This window comes from Anopheles maculipalpis, chromosome 2RL (genome assembly GCF_943734695.1).
Source record: "Anopheles maculipalpis chromosome 2RL, idAnoMacuDA_375_x, whole genome shotgun sequence".
NCBI lineage: Eukaryota > Metazoa > Arthropoda > Insecta > Diptera > Culicidae > Anopheles > Anopheles maculipalpis.
The window spans coordinates 16960060-16986794 of NC_064871.1; the positions used below are offsets into that span (position 1 = coordinate 16960060).

General features: G+C 43.6%; 1 protein-coding gene across 2 annotated transcripts in view; it reads left to right on the forward strand.

The window, feature by feature from the left end:
* LOC126556912 (translational regulator orb2) overlaps nucleotides 1-26735 on the forward strand; it is a 195869-nt gene that overhangs the window by 158104 nt on the left and 11030 nt on the right. The window lies entirely within an intron of this gene.

Here is a 26735-nt window from a genome sequence, read left to right on the forward strand (position 1 = left end):
AACGCTCGTTAGAGTTTCCCATTGCTCGGCGACAACTTCAAAGCAATGCGACGGTAATAGAAACACCGTGTAGGGCCTCTATTTTTACAAGCATTTCCCGAGCATCCGTGTTACCGTGATAGAGCTCCTCTCGAACTGCACACATTATAGAAATAACAATCATAATAATAAGCTAGTATCGGTAAACGATAGCCATGTCGATTCGTATTGACACTGCAATGTTTTGCTAGCGACCCTAACGGGGATTGTATTGAGATAACCAAGCAGATATGATAAATATGCACTATATACAGTGATGGACAATAGATTAAGACCACTTAGACCAATAGATATCCTATTTTCAATCTGCTGCTTTCATTTCTTCTTGCTTCTACTAAGTATAACTTTAAGAAAAATTTGGTTAAAAGTTCATCTGCATCTAACCTATCTTTGTTTTTATTAATAGCATCATTAATGATTGAGTAAGCTAACTTTTCATTCGACTTTTCAGAGCTAATCAATTCGAGCGTTAAAATAAGTAAAAAGGAGATGCCCAAACCTATAAAAAATTGTTTGATCGAATTATGGCCATATTTTAGCAATCATAGATGAGTTTGAGCCACACTTTAATGGCCCGAAAGACAAAATAAGACTAAAAGCTGGTTTGCATGCTCATGCCTTTTACACACATTTTAATGCACTCACAGGTTCGCACAAAGTGAGCTAGCCAGATTGTTCGAGTTCATAAGTTTGATCGTGCTTGCTGTTAATCCTGTGTTGTCCTGAAGGATAAGTTCGCAATGGTGAACATCGATTTTAAACTGTCAAAAAAATCACAAAATATTCGATTTCAGATTTTTCTCCGTTACCTCAAAAATTAATTTCAAAGTGAGAAAAATTCACCAAAACTCATGAGTATCTGAATTCTTGATTGTGAAATCTCTCGTGGCGTGCGGGCTTTAAGAATCAATTGAATGAGTTATCCAATGATCGGAAAGTATGCTCAAAATGTTTACCTAAATTTTACAAAAAATAAACTACTTCAATTCGTTGAAAATCTGCTTCAAAACCATTTTTGATGTTATGTACATGTCTTGATCTATCGACCAGCACTGTACCTGTTACAATAGCACGGCTGTGCTGTTTCTTCGAACGCTTCTACAGAACGCGTTTGCTAGGTGGATGTAGAGACCAACTGGTACTGCTGTAAACATTTTTCAACATCTGTTTACGTTGCATTTGCATGAAATTGATTGCACAAGAGGTTGTAAGGTTGATTGGACAGTGTATAACAATGTTCCAATTAATTACACAGCAATTTACTGCGCGTCATTTCAACGAAACGCATAATAAGCTGTGGTGGAAGTTTCCTTTGAACTTATCAGTATTCATTGCGCTATTTTATGAAGAGATACTTTTTTTTGCACCACAAATGGTAATTAAAATGACATTTTAATGGTAAAAATAAATATGAGGAGTAAAACGTGCGTTCGAAATTGCTATCTGCATTACAAAAATATTGCATTACAAATTATTACAACATATTTATTTACGCTTATTTATCCTACTAAGGTATTTTTTAATTAAAAACCTAAAAGAATATTTTAAAAAAAATTACAAAACAGTTCATTCAACCAGTATCCAGGATGGTACAAAAGTAACAAATAAAAATGAATTCATTAGCGAACAGCTCTGTTCCATTCCTATTTGGTTTTGGTAGCAACTTCACCCAACACTTTTCAATGTAGCAACACATCTCAGATATCAAACAGCCGTACAACGTTGCTGCCCATCCGTTTGACAGCATTTACAGCTCAAAGCTCGCAAATATTAATTTCGCTGCAGTTTTGCATCAAACGCGTACGGATGTTGGGAGCTTCTCCTGCGATCGGCCGGCGAGTTCGGTCAACCGTACGGGAAAATCAACCGCAAACACATAATCAGGACCTGCGCTCACAATCTAAAAGAAAAGGGAAAAAAGAGTGATCCACAAAATTTAACCAGAAAAAAAGCACTCACATACACACACACACACACACATACAAAAGCTGACATGAAAATAATTGAATTTCATAATCATAACTCGTGTACGCACGAAAGCACGGCCAAAAATGCGCTCTCCAACGGCCAATTGCGGCCAGTGCGGATTTTAACTGTCGGTGGGTGCGCGTACGTGGCTACGAAATATGTATTTATTTAAATTGAATGTACATGAATAAATTGGTGATAAAAATGAAAATAACAAATAATAACGATATGCTTCATTCGTGAATATGATGTTGTTGTGTGTGAGTGTTTTTTTTTTTTATTCTTTTGCTTCCCTTTTTGCCCCCCAATACGACCTACTCCCATCCACCATTAGCATCAGCACTGTACCAAGGGGCATCGTTGATCCTCAATCCTAGGCTCGCGAATGCCTTGGCTCCCAAAATCCATGCGATAGACATCGATTTTTATCTCCACACTACGGCAAGGCTGGACGCGGCTTTACGCGCCGGTACGGTTATCGTATGAAATTCAATACAATCATTGCAATGTGCCTGGCCTGGTGTAGGCAATCGATGCTCGCTGATGGCTGCTCGGTGTTCGGAGCGAGCGAAGATAGCACAGGGTACGGGGTGGGCGAAAAATGCTCATGATCCTTACCCGGCCTTGCGTATCTCAATTTCATATTTTACACTCCAAAAAACCGCCTCCCCCGCCACAAGGGACCAACACAGCCCATGATGATGACACGTGTGCCGCACACGGTGATATCGCCGACTGTTACCGTATAATATTAACCGTAACGATGGCGAACGAAAACGACATGTATAATATTATTTTACCTCACACCAGGCGCGCCGTACGTTAATGCCAATCGAATGTAAATCGGTTCCATTCCCGAGACCTGATGAAGCTCTTTTGAGCGGTATAATAAGGGTAATAGCAGGAGGAGAACCGACCGCATTAATAAGCACTCCGTTGTCTCATCATGTTGATGGGAAAACAATAACTAATGTAGTTGGTTCGGGTGTGGAATTCGGCGGATAAGAGTCGCTAGATAAGTGAGCAAAGATTAGGGGATTACGATTCACTAGCTAATGTAATCTTATCCTACGTTTTAGAGGATGGCTGTAGTGCTCTCTGGAAGCGGGATGCGCTTTGTGTATAAAAATATTACCATTAGGAAGCTTACACATTGCGAGTATTTTAAGCTTCAATATCCCTAGCTTAAATGTAAAAGGATGTATTATCAATGTATAAACATTTCAATATAATTTATCCAAACCAATCAGAGTCCTACGCAAACTGAGCACCGAGTAAGATGAAATCAAATATCAAATGAATAAATTTCAATCAGTTTACAATTTCCATCCCACAATACCTGCTTGCTGTATATATTATCCTTTGAATCTACCCATTCGCCCCTAATGATAAAGCTAACCAACCGTTACCCCACCCACGGGGCCACGGGCGTTGTGAGCGTAAAGGTTTCGGCAAGATTGCGATAGTGGAATTTTGCGGTAAATGAAACTAATTACTACTGATGGATGGGCGTTCGATTGATATCGGTGCGCTCTCCCGATGGGAAAACTTTTGTGTGTTTGTTGCCTTTGTGCTGTCTTAATTAGTGCCGGGGGGGGTTTAGCCCAATCGTCGTCGTACTAACACACGTACACTACTGTGTGTGAGACCTTTGATTTAAGGGAAACATTCCTTTCCTCCCATTACTCCATTCCTTCCTCGGTATTCGAATAACATCCCCATGTGAAACCTTTGGAAGCTGCTTTCCACTTCCATTATCCCCATCTGTCCCGAGAACCATTTGCGATAGAGATGGAAATTTCCAACGAAACATTGATTTATTGGAGTTGAAGATATTAGTTTTGTCGGTTGGCCTGTCGATTGTCGAAGCATGTTCGAGTTTGGTTGATGGGAAAACGATTTCCATTATCAGTTCATCATTGTTTTGCCTGTTTGTGAACGCCAGCTTTTGGCACAACCAGCTATTGTCCATGCAAATTATACTGCACTGAAGATAGTACTATTCGAGAAAGTACGAAACTGGCTAAGGATTACAATTACACATTAGAAATTGCGCATTCGGCTCAGTCCTTACTTATTTATATCATATTTCCAATATACACCATTTATCTCTAATGAAAGGCCAAAGTTCTCTTCCCGATTCTCATTAAACCACTTTTTTGTTTTTGTTTCCCCCCCTTTCACCAAAAGGGGCTTCAAAGGGGGCTTCAAAGGGGCTTCAAAGGCGAACAAATAGCTAACCGGACTTTGATTTGGTTAACAACATTGTAAACATTGAGGCCCTCCCTTTTTGAGAGCTTTCAAATAAAACACCCCTTTTGGCGGCAAATCCCTCGAGACGCCCGTTTACGCCCGTTCGGGACGTAAAATCGGTTACGATCGATACTGCTATAATTGCAAATTTGCGTGTTAAGCCCAGGTTTCACCGTGCGTCGGCGTTATTCCTCCCCCATAACCATTCTGCTACACCCCGCAGCACACTCCAGCAAAGCAAACAGCAGAGGGCCGAAGGATTCCGGAGCGCTTTATGCGGATCATGTTTACTAACACATCCCGCCAAAAGAGAACGCAACAAAAAAAATCTGGCCTAAATGGAGCCTTGGCCCTTTGGCCCAAGGTCGATAGGAATCGAAGTCACGGGCGCTTCGTTTTATGTTTGTGTAACATTTCTCTTTTTTTACTGGATTTTCTGCTTTCCCCGACGCTTGGCTTACGCCTTATTTGCCTATCGAGCGAACAAACAGCCCCGTATCCTTCGCTCAGACTACCCACAGCAGACAAAAATACGAAAAGAAATAAACCATGCAAAACTATCGAAAAGATATATGCAGTGCAAGGTTCGATGTGAACGTTTGTGCATCGAACAGCCGAGACCGTATGGTTGGAAAGATAACTACCGTTTCCATAAACAAGCCGTTTATTTACGTGTCCAATCCGGCGGCGGAAGTAACTATACCTCACCGTAACCGTACTGCTCCGAACGGATTCGTAAGGATTTGAAGCAAAACAGGCAGATGCGAGGGATCGGTGGTGGTAGCGACAATAAATTCCGGTTGCTTGTTCAATTCTGGCCAGTTTCGGTCAGTTTCTATCTGACAACGGAATATTTCTCCCCTACTACTACTACTACCACTACTTCGGCATTTTTTTTTTCTCTTACTACACTACCGACTTCCGCTACACCGATCATGATTAAGTGTGAGCTTTCCCTCTAAATGCTTTCAGCCGATAGGGATAGGTAACGCAAACAAATGGTCACGCGTCCTCGTTGAAAGTAAATGGTTTTTATGCTGCGAATTTAAATTCCAAGCACGAGCTGTGACGCGATTGGATGCTTTTATGTTTTTAAACCAATTGATGGATTGAAGTAACGCTGACTGTTAAGCCGCCTGAATAAAATATGAACTGGATAGGAAGTGGACTTTTAATAGGTTTCATTTTTATTTATGGCCTCCGAGTGAGGGTTTTTGCTTTCATTATACGTTGCTCACAAAGACCCAATGTGTGTGTGGCAATATTGATATTTGATTAACCCTTATTTGGGGTTAATCCAAAAATCTGCTCGTATCTCGCCGTTTCGTTCGCAGCTTAGAAAATTAACCTCAAACCCTCGTAATAAACTATTTCAATACACATCTCCTTTAACCTTTCTCTCACCTATCTCTCTCTCTCTCGTTTTCTACTTACAGGTGAGTTTGATAGTTCATCTACGATCGAGGCCTGCAGCATCAGGTATCCGGTAACCGATAATTGAATTACACGTGTCAAAGGAAAACTGTGCCCTATCCGTACGCTTCGCCGACCCGCTATTCTATGGCAGCGGCATCGACAGGCAATTTCTAATCCCCGCACCGGTTCGTCGGCTTTGCGGTCAAAGATTCACGATAACGAGTTCAGTTTTCGCTGGAAACGGGGGAATTTTAATTAAAGTTCACAAATCTTCAAAGCGTTTGTCGTTTCGGTCAACCGCAACCGGTGGTCTGGGACGGGTGGGTTGCTGGAGAAAGGATCAGAAACCTACGGTATCTCGCTGGCGTTTCGCAAGCGTTGCTCCAGAAAGGAGGAAGAAAAAAATCTGTCCTACAAAAATATACAACACTCCGCCATTGCTTCCTAAACAAAAAGGCGCTTTCAACCACAATCTATAACGCTAACGAATGGGAATGGAAGAAAACGATCGTTTTCAACGCGAGATTTTTCTATTCCATGCCGTGCTTTAGCGCTGAACACAGAGACACCACCCAGATGCAAGTTTGTTGGGTCATTTGAATTGAACCCAAAAAACCGCACAGACCGGTGGTGTAACTCCTAGCTTTCTACTTTCGTTGCGATAGAAAAGCTACACTATTTTTACGCAACCAAGGATAAACCCATTTGGAAAAACGATTCTACGTTTCGCTGCAGGATGTGTACATTAACTACGATCGGTGGAGTTTGAACGTTCGTAACGGTTGCATCGTGTGCATGCAACAAAGAAGTAAACACGATTTTTTAAAAATGCTTCGTGAACTGCTTAAATCGTTTCCTGTATTTTACCATTTTACACATATAAAAAAGCAACTCGATATCAAATAGCGATAAAGTCGAAACGGAAATCGTAAAACCGCAAAACCTCTATCGGAGGATAATTTGTTAGCGGTCTGTTTACCGTGCACATGAACGTAAGTGGGTGTTTTTTGCAGATGCATTTACCTACAATGAATTGCCCGTTACAAAACAGGAAACTGCGAATTATCTGCTCCATATAGTTTGCTCTAAATTTTATGGATTTTTGATAAAGACGATAATTTTAAAAAGAGGTTCATAAGAAGAAGTCCATGGTCGCATGGTTCCCTAACGGACAAGCCGTTAAACAAACCTTCTCTAATCACAAATCGAGTAAATCGGCATTATTGCTTCGAACTAGAGCCATCAAAATTTCTTCAAGCAATCATTTTCAGTCGAACCGTTAGAATATGGCAATTAGGACAATAAGCAGTTAAATATTTCTCAAAACAAAACTTTCATTAAATCCTGGCACTGTGCAGAATGATTATTACCACCAAAAACATTCCAAATGCATTCTTTGAAACTGCTGCACGCACACATCACACTGTCTAGTGTAATCCTATCACTACCTCAGTTATGTGTCTATTCTCGGGAAATTACCACAACAATTTCGTTTATGAAATATTGTGCAGCGTATTGCTTTAGGCACACGAAATGTTCGCCTAACAGCTCGCTTTTGCCAGCACTTGATCTCTCTCTCTCTCTCCCTCTCCCTCCCTTACTCTCGCTTCTCATTTACATTATCATCATCCCCAAACAGCACCTCCGCTAGCAACTGTTGCTAGCAAATTTAAACTTTAACGCCAGTTCTTTGCCGCCTGCGCCCCCGCGTAACATTAAAAGATACTGAAGTTTAACAACTACTATCACCATTTTCATCACTCAATCTCAAGCATTTGCCTCAAACTATCAAGAAACCTCGCGGTGCACCCGGTGGGTACGCTCACTAAAAATTTGCCTCATTATACTAGATAACGTCAGCATAGGACGGATTTTTGGGGTTAAGTGTCTAATTAACGCCGTCAAACGCTGGGCACTCCGCCATCCCTCCCCCCCTGAGGGGTGTTTCCGGTGCATCACACAAACCTCCAGGCCACCCGCGTCGAACAAGGATTGTTAGAAGTTTCGCTCGCGCAAGCATCCGGCCCACGCGCTACAAGCATGCCTCGCCTTCGCCTTGTATGAATCTGGGCGCGTTGCATAACTTTCGCCCGGAACGTCATAGCGTCTTCAGATTCATCTGCTATGACGGGAAACCCGTGCCTGCTCTCCCCGCACTCAGGTGCAATGGCGTTATCATTTTAATTACACTCTTGCCAACTAACATTGAATTTAATTTCCGCTTCGCATTTACCACGAACGTTGAAAGTTTGGCACTGTGTGCAATTAGTTTTGCATTCCCTCTTTTTTTTGGTAATTCATGTCTCGCTTGTTGTAGGTGGCTAGAAACGAAAATAAAAATTGTAGTCGTAAGTGTAGTGCTTCCGTTCTCTTTCCACCCTTTCTCCATTTTATGTTGTTTTATGTTTATATGTCGCAAAAAAACCCCCCGTCGCATTCGAAGACAACTCGCATCTATTCATACGATTCGCGCATACGAGCAGCGCCCTAGAATGCATGTTTTGCATTAAATTGTCTTGTCCCTCCTGCTAGCCAACAGTGTCCTATCGCGCACTCTGTGTCTCCATCATCATCCAGAATGCGGAATGCTTTACGTATGAAGTCGTCCATCCATCAGCAAAAAGCTCTGGCCCTTTTTCCCGGGGCAGTACAAGCAGTATATTTGTATATTTTCATAAATCGCTCTAAACCGCCACAACGGTCGAGTGCTTCGGTCGGTATGCTTCGGTGCCGTGCATCATAAATACAGGTTGGAAAGTACTTTCGGTTTTCCATAAAGAACATCCACACGCTGCACCCAGGTTTGGTACGTGTGCTGAGCTTAGACTGTGTGTCATCACAGATTCACTTCTCCCACTTCTTCCCGAAAGCGATGACAAGATGGCACCCGCTCCATCCGCTTCGCTATAGCTAAGAAGCAAAGTGTTCCACGGTGCAGGAGAGCCGTCATTCATCGGGCACAATAAATCACGACGTCAGGACGTCGTTTGATGTGTTGAGCTGGATTGTAAACACTAGGCACCTGCAACGACCCCCCTAAACACACACACCAACACTGGATTCATATTGTCCCAGGGCTCACGTTGCATCTGAAGCTGGGCCATCGGTTCTTCTTGAGCTAACGAACGATATGCTCAAACATAACGCCACCACCATCAACAACAGATGTGCTGCCTTTGCCGAAACCTTCCCGGGTCTGTTGTTCTCGTTCTTGTTGTTTTCCTCCCCGGTTTCAATTCTTACACAAAGCCCGAGTGGGGGTACGATACGTAGTGGGCCGTACCCTATCGAAGCTGTTATATCGAACGGCTTATAAAAGGAGTTCGAAACCGGTACGTGTTCCTGTATTTCTCCCGCACGATTGCTTTCCACAGCCGCTTTCGGCTGGTACCGGGCGTATCGATTTTAGCATAAAGTTCAATTTGATCTCACCGCGCTATGGAGTGTGTGTGTGTGGTCGGTGTAAGAAGACCTCACTACTCATCAGGTTAAATGCGAACCAGCCCCGTACGGCTTCTACGTAGGGTGATGGGAACGGCACCGAAAATGAATCGATGTCTACCGGTAACGATAATTACTAATTCTACTCGCTGTTTGTACAGCATAATTTCGATGTGATTGATGATAAATATCTAATTATCCGATGTGCCCGGCACACATTTATGCTGTTTGCTCGCACTTTGTCAGCGGGTAAGCACCATTCGGGTCAATACTCGGGGACGTACCGGGAAATAAACTGGAAAGGAAGTTCACAAGTATGTCTGTGTGTGTGAATGTGTATGTGTGTGAATGTGTTTGTGAAAATTAAATGGCATTGCACAAGTGAAAGCCTAATTTGAACTATGAATCATACACACTCTAATTACATTAGATTTACCCGCGAGCAACCGGGTATAATGCTAGGGTCAGTGATCGAACACGGATGCCAGCAGGGATCCGTGAAACGCACAACTCATACTATCTTAAAAGCGGTTCCAATACCTCCTAAGCATGGATGATCGATTGCATCCCGCACTTGCTAATGATGATCTATCGTCAGCATATTATGATGAATGGAGAACGTATACGTGCATCTCGTTTAATGAAACTCCATCTCCAGTTGAAAAGATGGAAACTAAAAATTGAAATCTGTTAGCTATTTTTATGTTAAATCATTTCTAGTTTGTTGTATAATTTTCAGTACCGTTAGTTCCGTAAAGATCTCCTGGAAAGAACGGAGTTAATTTTCCGATTTTTTAAACCGGTTCATAGTCGTAACGGCTGTGCAGAGATGTCAAACATATAGCACCCAACACAAGGTATTTGTTCTTGACTCGAATAAACCATTCTTAAACGAACATTTTGTACCCAAATCAATTACACTATTACTAATACTTTACCTGATATTTAACAGCAACAGTTTTTCTATGTACCATACGATTTCGTTTGTGTTTGACATTGCTGAAACGATCGCGTCGTCAGAACTTTGCGTCGTCAGAACGAGCTACAGTGCTCCATCACTCCGGTAAAGATCCCCATCACTGCAGTTTGTCATTCGTTCGCGTGTGTTGCACATGCTAAGCCAGTAAAGATTTCCATCGGAACCATTAACCGGCATAGTGTACCGTGTCCAACGAAAAATCGCGAAAAGCGAATCTACACAAAATAGGAATCGTTATCAGTGAGTGCACAATGAACACGAAAGATCATTACTACAATATAGACAACACCAAAAGCTTTTCAAGTTTTCGTACCGAATTACAAAAGTCACGTCTCGAGGAACATTTAGTCGACGTGACGATAGCATGCGAGTCGCGCAAAATGTATGCCCACAGGATAGTGCTTTCGATGGGCAGCACGTTTTTCAAAAACATCTTCCAGGAGTACCGTGCCGTGAATCCGATCATAGTGCTGAAAAACATCAAGTACGATGATATGAGTGCAATTCTGGACATGCTATACCTCGGTGATGCGAAGGTAAAGGCATCGCAGCTTAAATCACTCATCGAAACGGGAGAGTTTCTGAAGGTGAAAGGATTCGCCAGCTTGGTGCCGTTCCTTACGGACGATGGTGTTGATCTGCCCAACTTGCTGGCCGCCTGTAGAATGAGTTCAGCCCAAAGCAACGCGACGCATTCAGAAGCGGAAGGGTCCGAAATTCCGATTTTTAGTGAGATCGTCCCATTGCAGCTCTATCAAATCATACCATACCAATCTACGATCAACGACAGATGCGTGGTGCGCTCCACTAGTACGCCGTGTTCGTCGGACAACACCTTTATCGAGTCGGATAATGATCTACCAGGGTCAAGTGTATTTCGTGCTGTACATTGTGCCGAAAACGCCATGCCAGTCATCGATTCCGAACCTGAACATGTCGACAGCCAGGCGATTGTCTATTCATGCTTCACTACCGTCGGCACCCCAGCACGTTCGCCAAGCGTAGGATCAGCGATCAGTGAAAGTAACGAAGCGTCCGTGATCAATGTGATCTACACTAGCCAGACTAATTGATTGCAATACGGGAAGCATTAATGAGCGAAGGGACGGGTTCAGTGGTCCCTTTGCTCCAGTTCATGTTGTGGAAGCATCAATAGATATATATGCTACAATCAACTTGCAATGCTTCCCACCAAAGTGTAAACAAGTGCCTCACATTGCAATTTGCATGATACTCAGTACGAATATAGATGGTCTGTAAATGGTAATATGCGTTTTTTTAAGAAAATTTAATACTCATTCTTGAACTGATAATAAAGTATGCAGAAGCAATACGGCCTGGCCGTCCCTGATGAATAAAAAAAAAATAAAGTATGCAGACATGTAACCCAAACTCACAGGTTGTACATTCAACAGGCACTTAACTCAACATACATTTCCAATTAAGAACAAAAACCACATGTGCGCAATTGCCATCCCAGTTAATTGTAGAAGATTTACACAAACACATGGTTCAAAAATGTGTCTGAACGGCAGATGTTATTCAAAAATGTCGAAACAAGCCACTTTTATTGCTTTTTTTATTCACAATAACTCGTCTAGATTCAAGCCTTCCCAGGGCGGGGCAAGAGTCAAAGTCAACGCACCGATGCTGCCCTTGAGACATAGTGTCTCCAGCCAATATAATCTGGAAAGCCATAATAAACCGTGGTTGCGCTTTAGATGCTTAATGTATGCAGTCTCGACCGTGTAGTAAGATGGATCGTTTAAAAGTCGCCATAAACCGTTCGTTTTTTTCCCATTGCTTTGCCGATGTAGATGTGCATAATTCGTTTTTAACCAGCACCAGATGCAGTTGTAAGGTGATCAAGCTAACCCGTCCAACGTGCAGAGATATTTCTTTTAAAATTAAACTAATTAGTTGCTAACTCTTTTTGACCGATTTCCACTACTTCAAGGAAACGCCCCTCCGCACCATAATTTTCAGCATAAGAGATATCCAAACAAAAGCCGACTGGTTCGGAGCAGGAAATTTTATGTCCATCAAATTGTTCCCAGTTTATATTCCAATTTTTTATAAACTACCATTTGGAAGCGGCTTACGGAGGTTCACACAAAAACATCCCGTGCTGGGAGGTTGGGTTTTTTTATGGCAACGTTGCTACATCATAAAATCTTATCAAAGCAAAGAGGCCGCGGTCTTTGATTTTTTTCGTTTGAATTTCTACTGTCTAAAATGGGGTGTTTTGGAATCAAGGTTTGGAGGAGAAGGTTGAGGTTAGTTTTATTTAATCGATTGCGACAAGGTCACATAACCAGATGAAAAGATTTTGATGAATATATGATGAAGGTATATCTGTCGAACCGAGACATTTAATCATCTGTATGGGGATACATTAAATCGTTCGATCACATTTTTGCTTTGCCCGCAGTGTCTCATTGTAAGTTTATGCTGCACGTTGATGGATGAAGATGGTAAATTGTTCATATAAATATATTCCCGATGTGTAGCTGTTTCGAACCCCAGATTCTATCAATCCTATGCCATAGGACTTTTACGCCAGTTCCGTAGGTTATTTCTAAATATCAAAGCTAATTATGCACGCACTCAAAGTGGGAAATAACTGCTGTGGAGAAGAAGAAATCGTTGCAACTTGGTTGCTAGCGCAGCGAAAACAAATTCTGTCTTTTCTTTGACTGCCCAGGCAGTCTGAAGATTCTAGATCATAACTTTCTTTACAGGTACGTTGGAGACATCGAGGCCTTACCCGGCGGAGCAAGTCGGCCAGATGACTTTGGATATTCATAAGGAATATTCCCTTACAGGCATGATCTCGCTAGATATCTGCTAACTGAGTAACTGAGAAGACAACTTTATTTGCATCCAATTCTTCCAACAGTTTTTGCTCGCTTTTCGCATCCGGAAAATGTTCCTTGGGGGTTTTCCTTTTTGTCTTTGCATTTTGTTCGAAGATGTTTCTTCTGCTTCATCTTTGGCCTGTTCCAGATTGAGCACGTTGCGTCGACATGGCCAGGTCTCCAATCAGTTTCCAGGAAACTCGATCTAGGGCTGCAGTCCTCCATCCACGGCTGCATCCGATCTCCGACAGGTTAGACTCCACTTGATCTAGCGAACGAGCTCGCGGTGCTCCTCTACGGTTCGTGCCGAACGGGTCGCTGACGAGCACCTTCTTGGTGGGGTATGAGTCTGGCATCCTCATCACGTGCCCCAGCCAGCGTATCCTTCCGGCTTTGACTACCGTCAGGATATCAGCACCGTCAAACAGCTCAGCTAGCTCGTGGTTCATTCTCCAAGACATACTTCAAGACTCGTACCCGTAGAGGACTACCGAACGTATCAAGGTGCGGTAAATCGTGCATTTCATGTGTTGTTGGAGTCTTCTGGATCGCAGGAGTCTGCGGAGTCCGTAGTAGGCACGATTCCCCTGAACAATGCGCCTTCGAATTTCGCTGCTTACGTTGTTGTCCGAAGTTACGATCGTACCTAGGTAGCAGAACTCCTCTACCACCTCGAGATTGTCGCCGTTAACTGATATTCTTCTTCCGAGTCGGGCTCTATCACGGTCAGAGCCTCCGGTAAGCAGGTATTTTGTCTTCGTCGCATTGATGCTCAATCCAATTCTATTGACCTCGCGTTTCAAAGATGTTTACGTACGCCCAAAATGTTTCGCGATGCGGTCGATTACTGAGTTTGCTTAATGAGAATTGTTTGTTTTTATAAGGTTTAAGCAATTTGTCTGTTAATAAAATACTGTCAATATGTATAGTGTGTATTCTACAAAGCAATCCGCTTTAAAATATTGTGCTTGTTCGACGACACTAATGTTAGGTAACTGCAGCAAAGCGAAATTGGCTATACTGAAAATAGAGCTTTGCGAGCTTTAATACCTCACAGTTTCAAACATGCAAGAACGAATGATTTTGTGTTCGGGAAGCTTGCAATCCCTTTTACGCGTCACGTATATGGTCGCGAAAACCAGCGACATAGTTGCACGTAGTTGCAACACACACAGAAACAAACGAAAACAAAACACAATCATTCGCAAAACCTTGCACGGGGAAAGGAAACAGAACAGTTTACAGCGACGAGCCAGGAGAAAGTTTTAACTTCACGCGAGCATTTTGTCTCACCAATAGGACACCAGATGGACAGCTTTTTTTGTAGTTAGCATACACAGGGAAACAAACTTTAGGGTGTAGAGCATGTGGAAGAAAAAAAGCTCACCACACACGATGTACAATCGAGCCTCCTGGTTCGCAACCCTTTCTCGCGGGTCCAAGATTCGCACGGTGAGTTGTGTGCCACAAAACACGAACATGTTATACAATCAACTTATTAAAGCAATAGCCACAAAACGATGGTGTAGGTCTCGTGCACGCTATTTTTACCGAATGGTTCGTTTTCGTTTTCATTTTCTGCACCCCACTCAAAGCTTCCTTCCGTACAAACAACAATCAGCATATCCTTGGCCTTGGGGCGTTGCGACCGTTATCGTTAGTTTGCCGTTCCGGGGGAAAAGTGTTGCACGAAGCGTGCAGCAAACAGCAAAGTTTTAAACATTTTTCGAAAAGCAATTTAAACTGCAAACAAAAGACAAGCATGACCCCAAATGAGACTGTGGCGCAGTGCCACCACCACCAGCAGCAGTTACTGGCGCTTACTGCGACCTCACTGTATTGCCAGCATCCCCAAAAAAAAATGCTGCTTTTCAAGCTTCAGCCACGGCTCCACGACAAAACGTTCGTTTTGCACACTAATTCTCGAGAGTATGTATGCTTGTTTTTTTAAAGACAGATCGCAGTCACAGTCAAATCCGCACGACTCGAAACGCTTCGGCATCCCAACACGCGTGCCTCGTACGCCCATTTGCTTCGCTCAATCAAAGCCGGAATTCATAAAAAAGTTTTCCATCCGTAACCGTAAGCATTCGGGAACGGCCGACCGATTTTAAAAACAAAAACGATTCGTTTCCAGCAGGCACACGGTTTGCGCGTAGGCACGGCATCGGATCCTGGCCGCGTTATCAACGTGCCCAAGTAACGGAACATTCGTGGGTCCACCCACGGCCGGCCCGGCATGTTTCGAGGCGCGCTTGCGAATGTCAAAATGTGCCACGGTTCCACAGCTGCTTGCTTTCCGGCGCTTGTTACCATTATTACCTTTGTTTTGGGAAATGTTTGTACTAGTGAGCGAGTGGGTATGTGTGTGTGTGTGTGTTACTGTTGCATTTTCTGCTTCACGTTCTAACCTTTCCCGCTAAAACGAAGAAAAAAAAAACAACCCGTAACCTTTTCCCACCCTTTCTCGCAGATCTTGTGGGCGTTCGTGGTTGTTGTTTCGCTTTGGTGGACGACCAAGTTGTGTGTACAGTTTCTCGAAAGCAAAAACACCAGCTTTCGCAAACCCCTCACCGGTTACAGCGGTGCGGAAGAATGGCATCCCCCGTTTGTAGCGCCTACAACAAGGATATATGCGCGACTCCGATCCGTCGGCGTCGTTCGGTTCGGTTCGGTTTTATGGGCCGGAAATAAGTGGAAACTGTTCTCAATTTTCGGTTTTCTGTCAGCAAAACAAAACACGGGACTCACGGAAAAAGTTTAAATTAAAATTTTCTTGACGAACAAAAACAAAAAAAAAACCTTACCAAACCTGACACACAGCACACTCACAAATACACAGCCGACGCTGAGACGGCCCGAACTGAACAGGGCTGGAATTAATAGCCCGAAGTCCAACGGGGAAAGGCTTGCACATACGAAAACGAAATAAGCAACGTGTCCTGGGCAAGAACTTTCCACTTTTTGTACCCCACACATATGCACTAATGGTTAGCATCTGTTTCTTGTAGTTGGTCCCGGATCGGAAAAGCCGCAATTACAGCAAACCAGCGCAGCAAACACATGCCCCAAATCCAGGTCAGGAAGCGCAGCGGATGGAACCATTCACCCTCTGTTTCTCCTGGAATAGGCATGCAATCGATAGAACAATAAGACAAAGGTTCAGGACGTTTGTGTTCACATTTTGAAGAGAGAAGTGCAAAAAAAAAATGAAGCAAAATCCATAAATGCGACACCAAACACAAACAACCCGAATGAGCGAACCGTTTGCATTCACATTGCGCATAGTGAAATGACGTACCCGGCTCGATAGCGGCATGAGTAATTTATTATCGATAAATACAATACAGCGCTGCTGCTGTGCATGTCGCTAAACTTTCGAGCACAAATGGCAAAACCACCCGGCGCCTCCTCCAATTTGCAAAATTCCATCCACGCAAATCGCATTCCGGCCGGAAGTGTCTTTCGTGTGGTTTACCCGCGGAGACAGGTATTTGCGTGTGTCATAAATCATTCGAAAATTAATAGCCAACAAGCAATATAAATTACGTCAATTCATTCCATCCGCTCGCTTTCGCTCCCACCGTGACACAGAGATTGAGCAAAAACAATGTTCGTCCCATGTTGGCGAGGATGCTGTCCGGTGACGAATTTGCTTTCGCATGTATGTCGATCGTTTACAGTGCGAAAAAGTCTTCACAAGTTGGTTTGGGAAAAGTATTGTCAGTAGGACTGGAGACAAGTTTGTTTTGTGGTAGCAGTATCAACAGGATCGTTTAGTGGTAATCACAAGCGACTTCAAGCCATCTTCAGGCATTTTAAAGTTCATTGCTAGCACTGGCTGAAAAGTGTCAATGAGGAAAGTTTAAGAATAAGTAAATCCTCCTTTTTTTAATGGACTTATCCTCAAGCTGATAGGATATGGTCGTCCGATGTAGTTAATGACGATCATTCGTAGATTTTTGAACGGGAAAACAGTCAGGGTATTTGGGAATGGCCGACCGGGTGGGTTAAAAATCAAGCGAACCTAGGCAACGCCTTTTTTCGGGGAACCGATTTTAAAAACAAAAACGATTCGTTTCCAGCAAGCACAAGGTTTGCGCGTATGCTCAAGAGCTCTGCGATGCCTACCCGGTGCTCCGAAGTATCGAAAGGTAGTTTACTGGTATCGTTACTGTAACTCTTATTCACAGTGGATGTACACTACCACAACGCTGTCATTGTAGTAAAAGCCAGGCATCGTGGCCGTGTTGAAGACACGTGGTAGTGTTGAAAATTAAAACAATTCCAGCTAAAACTCAATCGATGCTATTTCCTCGCCGAGAAGGCCAAACCAACTCCCCCGGATTGTAACCAAGTGCGAGTAGAAGTCGATTTTTTTAGAGGTCCACGCGGTCGTCAAATAATTGGGATTCATGATTGATCGCAAGATGTTCCTGCGTAAACATGTTGCAAGCATTTTAAACAAGGGATACATGTTGCTTTGGGGCCTTTGATCAAGTCGCAGATCCAAGCTATCATTCCATAATAGCCTAGCACTGTACAAACAAATATTGGTCGTACCCTGTGAGGGTTTTATGCACAAAACCACTTGAAAAATGTACAAATTGTGCTGAATAAGGAGTCGCGAATGATTTTAAACGTCTCTAGGTACACAATCCTTTGCTAAGCATAATCCAACCGGGTTCCCTCTCTTATCTAACTTTTCCAATTCCCTTTAACGTCTAAAACTCTGGATGTGGTAAGAAAAATAAATTAAATAAGCTAAGAAATTTCCTTATAAACTTTACTGCCGTTTCAAACCTCTACTTTCTATTTTTCTAAGTCCTTGGAATTTAGAAATCGGTTGTGTGAAGGTTCCACATGTTGATACTTCGTTTGGTTTTATCCAGAAAATAGGCCACTCCGAACGCCTTAGCTCCTGGAAAGCATTATACTGAAGCGAAAATCTACCGGTAGGAACTAGTCCTGCTTAATTCATTAAAAAAAACCTAACATACGATTCGGATAATTCGCTTTGCGCGATAGTTCCAGAATCGAGCATCCTTCGCATGATCGATTCACCAACGGCAAATCTCGTATCCGGTGGGAATAAACCAGCAACCGATCACAAATTCCTAGTTATTAAATTTATTTTCCCATTGTATCTCGCTCGAGCACCCTATTAATCCCACCACGTTGTAACACATAAAGCACCATTTCAAAAGCGCGTTAAAGGAAATACTACTTTCAATGCTAGTCAAAGTTAGTACAGCTTTACGTGCCATCATACTACCAGTTCGCTACTCCCATCCATCAAGTAAATCTCTTTCTCTACAATCTGCGACTCATGTGACCAGCGCCAAAATCAACCACCCAACCCAACCCTGCTCCGTACAGAATAAGAAACATACCGGATGGATCATCATTATGTGTGCAATGTTACACGATTTTGTACTTTGGCCAATACATACTTCAACAGCTCAAAAAAATCGGTCCAAACGGTATCTCGCCTTACCCAACTCGACACACACACACACACGCACGCACACAATTGGAAAACGTGTTGCGTTCCGGTGCTGATGTATTTCAGCGGTACTTTACAACACTATATTACGCAAATGAACTTCACGATACCTACAGGCCATTACACTGTTAATTCAACCACGGTTCAGATGTTTGGAAACTTTATTCTTTTTCTTTTTTCGACGTAAACCTAATGGACGCTCTAGTACGAGCATCCGACGCAACTCTAGGTCTACCATAGATATTTTCACTCCGATAACGATGCATCCGACAGCGAGAACTCTTATGGACTCGCTTCGTGCGCCGCGTGGACCAAGTTCGACCGACAAACAAACTTCGGTTGCTCCGTGCTGTCGTTAAAACAGGATCAGTACGTACAATCTCCGTGCTGAGGTTTCTAGCCATATGCATAGCCGTATAGCCTGTAGCACAAAAGGTACTCAAACGATACTGAACAACGATTTGGGAAAATCGCACCCACACACACCGTGCTAAACTTAAACGAGAATAGCGCCACACAACAAACGTTTGGTTTCGTATTTTTATGAAAACATTTTAAGCTGTTCAAAGGGGAGTCTTTGGGTATGTTCGTGTGTTGGAACTGTAAGGAAGAAATGGAGAACTTATACTCGCCTTGAACGCTCTCTTTGAACGGTACAAGTTTAGCTATCGCTGCAGGTGAAAAAGTTCTGCCCATCGTACTGCGTTCTGCAAATGCAACACTTAATACTTTGGCTAATGCAAATATTAATAAAACACATCTCCATCTACAACACTGCAACTTTTGTGAATTGCGTGACAACAACCAAAAACACACAGAGAAACGATTAAAATAAAGTTACTGTAAAATTGTTACAACCCACCGATCATGCGATCAGCACCATGCCCCTTTTTGGTACCGATGCTCACCACTCTTGAGCTGTTGTAATTGATTATCTCAATTACATTTTGGTTTAAATTCTGCACGACAAATGGTTATATTGCAATGACCACTTAATGGAATTTTATGAATCTTCATCAATTGTCCCCTTCGCTTTTGGGTGCATCGCGAGCAACATTACGCTACGCGCCATTTACGGGCGCTTTCGGGCTGTCAACCCACTCGTCCGGTTTGTTTGGACGATTTTTTTTTGTGGAGTCCAACACTATGCTCCGGAAGCGCAAGTACCTTTCGCACCAGTTTCCCAGCTCTTCGTCCCCTCCCCCACGCTCCTGACGATGACTGGAGGTCATTAAACAAAAGTGTAATTAAATTGTTGAAAAATAAATGGCAATTAATCTCTCCCCCTTTTTTTCGGAGCGCGCGCCTGTCGAGCGTTCCCTATCCGTGCACATAAAGCTTTAGCGTTCGCCTGCCCTGCCGTCCCACACCGGTCGGAAGCTTCGGGATGTCCGCGGGCTAGTCTAGTTGTCAACCATTGCAAACGCAAAACGATTGACAAACACCGGCGTAAAAACCGCTGATGATGACGCGATATCGAGGAAGCCCGGGTGGTAAAACACAACATGCGATCTGGCGCCCGGGTAGAATCGGAGCCCCTGGGAGAGCAAGGGGAGAGAAAAGCCAATATAATTTGATATTAAATTTATTAAAGTTATTTAATTACGATCCGCAACGATTCCTGTCCCATTTTCAGGACATCTTTTGCTCATTTCGCGTAACATAAAGAACTGTGCCCCGCGCTATTCGTCGCACATCCACCCAGCGCTATTCGTCCGCCCATTTAGTGGTTCCATGGTTCTGCTTTCAAGGTTTTTTTTCCTATGTTCTGGCCATGACCATTTTTAATCACACACTTTTGATCGTATTGCACCGGGGTCTGGTCTGAGTATAATGGTGCTACTGCTACCAGCAGTAGGACACATCTTTCCTGGATCGCTTGCTAGGGCGCGTCATCATCATACCCGTAGCCCACGCGAACTCGCTTTGTTTTTTTATCGGAACATTTTGCACACAGTGCCACAGTCGCCAAGGGTTACTAGCGCTAATTTTTTAACAGCGATTTTCACACTGAAATGGGACCGGCATGTTCTGCACGTGGACCGAAATTTCTACACATCCCGCGTTTTTTCGCTAATTCCGTACCGAACGGAGCGAAAAACACACAACTTTTATTACTTAGAACGACACACACATACACACAACTGGTTTCGTTTCATGCAGCAAAAAAAAAGCAGGAGGAATTGTACAGGACAGGACCACACAAAACTCGATGCAATAGAGATGGCATATAAAATTATTGTACACACGGATGCTACACACCAAAAACTGGTTCACCCAAAACACGAACCGATCTCGGACGGGCTCACGGTCCTGCGGTACAGTGTGTGCGCCGGAAGTCTGCTGCAAAACGACGAAACGAAAAGCAAGAGAAACACCACCAAGGACGCTAGGACATCCATCCGCCCACATCAACGAAACGTAAACCACGCTCGGTACCGCGCCGTTACATATCAACCGCAGAAAGCGCCGGAGCACGGTTGTTGAGGTTGTGTAGTATTTTGTTTTATTTTCGTTTCCCTTTTTTTCCCCCCGCCCACGGTTGGGCAAAGGTTCAGTGCGGCCTGAGGGTTGGGGACGAGAGTAAGACGGAGGCAGGTTTTACTGTATCCATTCCATTCCCCACATAAACTCAAAAAAAAAGCATCCTTCCCCTGCAACACTTCTCGCACGCGGTATCTTTAGGGATGAAGGAAAAGTTTTCCGTTAAAATTAATTTAACGTAAAACACTGCCCCCACTGGCCACACGAACTTCCGGGAGAAAAGAGTTGTAATTTATCACTGTGAAAAAGTTGAAACCCGGGATGGCTCTTGTCCGCCAACTCGGGGAGTTTATGGGGCTCAGTTTTCGGCCACAACCGATGATAAGAAAGACCGATGTGTGGTGTCCTTACGTGGTATGTGAGGGGTGTGCTCTCATGCGTTGAAACATTTTGTTATTTATTTATTGAATGTTGTTCGTTGTCCACCACACACATACACATACAGAGGGGAAAAAAATTCTACGAAACCAGTATCCGCCGCCGCCCGGATACGATTAGAACTGGGACCGGAACCGGAAAAAAAAGTCCTCGTTGAATGGTCATATATTTTGGGCCAACCAGTGACCGGATATCGAAACATGGAAAACGCGTTGAAAATATGTTTCCATTGCCACGTGATATCTCCCTCCTTAAACCATCTGGGTTTCTGGCTTTTGCGGACACGGTCGACAGAGTAAACCTGCAACCCATGTTTGTGGTGCGGTCGGTGTCCTCGATGGTGTCCGATTAGACAGTGCGCGTTAGTTAAGTTTATTGCTCCACGGATGCCATCTGGGGATATATTCCCACGGGACACATCATATTCCCTCTGACCGATGGCAGTGAGTTGATTAACGTCACCACCAGTCGGCCTATCAAGCAGCTAATAATTCACTTGCAGCGTTACTTTCATAAAAATGACCGAATATACCGATGTTTATTGAGAGTGAAAGAGCCAAACAAAAGCAACTGCAACTCAAAAAACAATTCAACTACCAACTAGTAGTTTGCTGTGAAGTGCAATTGAAATCGCTTTTTTTTACATTTTCGAGTTCGTTTATCTGTGCCTGCATAAATTAACATCACCACAAACTGTTACGATTTAACCCAGTCCTCGTGTACGCATTTGCTACCCAAATATTGGTCGACTACTCTAATAGTTCTATATTTTTTCAACTCCTAAACACTAAACACACTTCAGCACATTCGCTTTCCCCACCGGTTGAGCTTGGGCCGAGACTTTGAGTGGTTTTTCAGAAATTAAATCAGGAGAAAGCGAAAAATCGTATACAAATTTATGGCCCTCGAACGACGACGGAACCGAGGACTTTCTTTTAAAAAATTTCAAGCAAGCTCTTCCACCGATTGTAACCGATTCCTCTCGCTCTGTCACACTATCGCGCACTGTTCACCGTTGTCATGTCCAACTGCCGCCCCCAGTGGTGTCGTTGTGATTGCAATAAAGATTTATACTTCCAGCACGTTTTCCGGTTTTCCACATCGTGACCCCCGGCACTACATTACGAGCACGGCGGCAAACACCGATGACAACGATGGTCAGGATCGTAAAGTGTTGATTTAATTTTGTCTTGTGTGTCTTGTGTTTCACGTCCCTGTGGCTCCCTTGTTTCTCCTTCCCTCTCACCCCCTTTTCTGCCCTTTTATTTTACATTCTCGCCTTGAACGCGTCAAACAGCACCTTTCCACATTTAACTGCAATGCTTTGCCCGCCTATCGAGCACGCTCAAATAGACCGTTTCTCCTGCTCCCGCGGGAGCTTATCGCGCGCCCTCTTTTGATAACGCGAACGACCACGAGGTTGCCGCTAAGAGGTTCCGTTTTTTTTTTTTTTTATTCCACTTTCGTCCTTAAAACATCGCTCGCTCGCTTACTATTCCACAGCGCATAAGTTTATTCCACAATTTCCGGCAGTAATCTTTTCTAGTTGGCGATACGTACCAACGCTGTGCCCTGTGCGGGTCGTGACTTCACTGGTCGATTCAATAAATGCTTTCTCACACATGTTCGATGCAAGTGATCCCATCCGCTCTAGTTACCGTAAATTTTTCTATGCTTTAATTAAAACCACCTCCATCCGTTGAATCATATTTTTGGAGCGACCATTCAATTTCCAATCCGTAGATAAAATGTGCCGAGCAGGAGCATCTAAAAGAATCGAAAATGAAAGGTGACTTGGTGTACATGAGAAAAGGTTGCCCATAAAAAAACCACAATCCTCCTTTTTCCAGTAAAATCGGATGTAATTGCACACACACACAAAACATGAATCTTTATTGTTCTTCCCGTAGTGCGTTAACAGTGGCACATATCACATCCGCAACGATCACCTGTACCAAACCGTCCAACCCTCGTACGCACCGCCTTCGTTCCGGTGCGTATGAATCACACCGCTTCTGCTTCATTGAATTGCGAAGTAGGCTTTCCCCCATTCTGACCTCCTTGCCCGGGTGTGCCTGATAATGTTAGCCACGGGAATCGTCACCGTAAACGTTTGGCTGTATTGCTCGCTGGCTGGCTAGGCAACTGAACATTACCGCCAACAACCATCCACCTTCCTACGCTACTACTACGCGCCCAGCGAATGTCACAATGGGTTGACATCCTAAGTGTTTTCAGGATGCATGAGCGCCACACGACAACGACGACGACGAATGGTTGTAAATATAAATATTAATTAAACCGGGATACCACTGCGTGTGCGGTTGTTTTGAATGTAAATTACATTTTCATACACATTATGATGAGAGGGGAGAGAAGGAAGGAGGAAGTACTTGTAGTGTGTGCGAGTGGTGGGTGCTGTTGAACCTGGAAAGGGCTTTCGTGGGGATGATCTGGTCATGCTGTACTGCCAACTAGCGCACCGTGTACGTGTTTCGAAAATGGAGAGAGTCTCAAGTGAGTAGGTTGTGTGTATCCCTGCACTTGGAACGACGAAATTAGATAACTCGATTATGCGAACTGTTTGTGCGAAAACCAATTGAAAAAAGGCTAGTCTAATGGTTTTACCATTTTCGGTGCGTACAGGGTCGGGTCCTTAAAGTGAGTAGGTTTAATTATGACAAACATGTTTAAAAACATATTTTATTGAGTATTGTAAGAATACACACGTTTTCGTTCAGGAAAAATCTTGTTTTAGCTAATACATAAAATTGACTACATTGATAGAGACACGATTCCATGTAATTAATAATAATTCGCAAAGGATACAGTAGGATTGATAGTCATTGCGACGAAGACAAAATACCTGCTTGCCGGAGGCTCTGACCTTGGTAGAGCCCGACTCCGAAAAAGAATATCAGTTAACGGCGACAATTTTGAGATGGTAGAGGAGTTTTTCTATCTTGGTACGATCGTAGCTTCGAGCAACAACGTAAGCAGCGAATTCCGAATGTGCATTGTTCAGGAAAAACGGGCTCCACATTGTCTTGCTAACCAGAAGACTCCAACCACACACCCGATGAACGATATATCGCATACTGATACGGCTGGCGGTGCTGATATCCTATCCTGGCAGCCAAAGCCGGAAGAGTACGATGGATGGGGCTCGTGATGAGGATGCAGACCAAGAAGATACTTCTCAACGACGACCACAATGAGCTCGTTGGCTGGATCAAGTGAAGTCAAACCTGTCGAAGATCGAATATGGCCGATGATGAAGGACTTCACCACTAGACCGAACCTAAACATGTCATCTAGACGTGCTCAACTTTTAGTTGGCCAGCTGCAAGAAGAATGAAATAAGTCCACACGATTAGTTAGATCATCTCATCTTCGTGGCTGAACGACCACTACTAAGTCAGGCTGGTTAAGTTACGATAGTCCGGATGGAGTTGTAACCCCTAACCTGCCTTGTGAAGCCTTTTACCCATTCGAAACGCCCACTCGAAAAAAAAAATAGAACTTTATAAATCGATTTTCAATTACTAGTTTCATTCACTACCATTACCCTCATTTAAAAGAATTCTGCAAAATATTTTCCACTCGATTCTCGGCAAACTATACTATACAAACGATACTTAATTACTGTTTCGTGTTCCTCAGGGATGGATTTGATCCTCCTTCCGTTGTTTTGCTTAGGCTTTATCAAGCAGCGAGGAACGAGAAAAAAAGTAGCCCGAACTCGTCAACAAGCGTGACACGTACACCGACCCTACTCCCAGCAGACACTATCAACCTTCTGCAAAACAACGCAATATCCATTCCGCTCCTAGGGTTCTTTGCTCTCGAGGGTTCCTAGTGAAGATGGAAAAGAACGGGGCAGATTAAATTAAATCATGCAATCTTTCCCGTGCGCACAGCAAAACGCTCGTTCGACCCCCAACCGAACGCAAGGGCAATAATCCTTGGACTAATCGTCACTATATCGTCGCTCACACTCTCTCCGTTCTGTCCCCGGTGGCTGGTGGGCGTTTCTAGTAAATACAAATTACAAGCGATAATTACGATTATTTTGATAATAATTTTTCTCGCACTTCCCTTGGCCAATGCCAGGCACACGATAAGCCTTTCCTACCAGTACACATAATCAGGAATTGGTAATGTTGTACGTGAAATGCACAGCTCGTGCCACACGCAACGTTTGACGTGAAAAACAAGAAGTGGGATTCAACTCCCTCGGCATACTGGCTCGACTTGTATATTAAGCGCAATGAAACAGGCCGGAAAGCCAGCTCCGTACCACACACGCGCGCGCACACACACAAGCACGGAAACCGGTGCCGAGGGAACAGATTTTCCGTTTCTACGGGTTTGTAAGGAACTGTTGTATTGCCTATTTTCTCCGAAGGACAGGGTAATGGCGCAGAAAACATTCACTGCAAAGCAAAATGAGGAAATTGTGAAAATCGTTTGATTTTAGTTTGCCAGAATTGGCGGTGGTCCTTACTACACACTAGCAATGCACGAGTGGGTAAAGCATTCCTTGGTCACATTATAGGCATTGGTAAAGGCATACAGCGCCAATCGTAACCGCCACCAAAAGGGGTTTGTACATAAATATTGGAACACTATCCCCACCCATCGTTATGGTACGATTTACGGTCTTAATCTGGGGTCTGTCAATGATGCTTGAAGTAGGCAATTTTGTGCCAAACTGCAAACAACCATCTGTTCATCGGAGATTAAATGAAATTTGATTTCAATTAAAACCTCAACAGCAACTCCTCGCCCCACGCGCAAATAACACCTTTTTGCTGTTGCTAGTCGCCCTGCTGGAAGTGTGCTTAAGTTAAGAATTGGTTTGCCTCACCTGTGGAACTCCTCTTTTCACGTGTGTGGAAGCCCACCGCAGAACGCCTATTACTTCATATTTTCCAATCAGCTAATCAAACAAAATGTGCGCATGATTTCAAACACGCCGGGTCGGTCTCTCACATTTTAGGGCTAATAGTTTTCCTATTCCAGCACGGTTCCTGTCTAGCCGGATACCGCCAGGTCGTCGTATGTTGGTAAATACGGCAGAGCTACCGTCACCGCTGGTTGCGAACCAATTGGATTGATTATCTTCAGTAAATAAGGAAAATCGTACATTTCATGCTTTGTTTACCAATGGGCTAGGTTCTTTGGTATGATGGATGGCGTCGATGGTTTGGTTTGTATTTCTGGATCAATCCGATAATTCCAAAATGCCGTAGTTTTCACTGATTAAGTGAATCTGTTAGTTGAGGCTGTCTTCATGATATGTCCTTACAATTTACACAGCCGCAACACTCAGCATTTACTGGCCATAAAA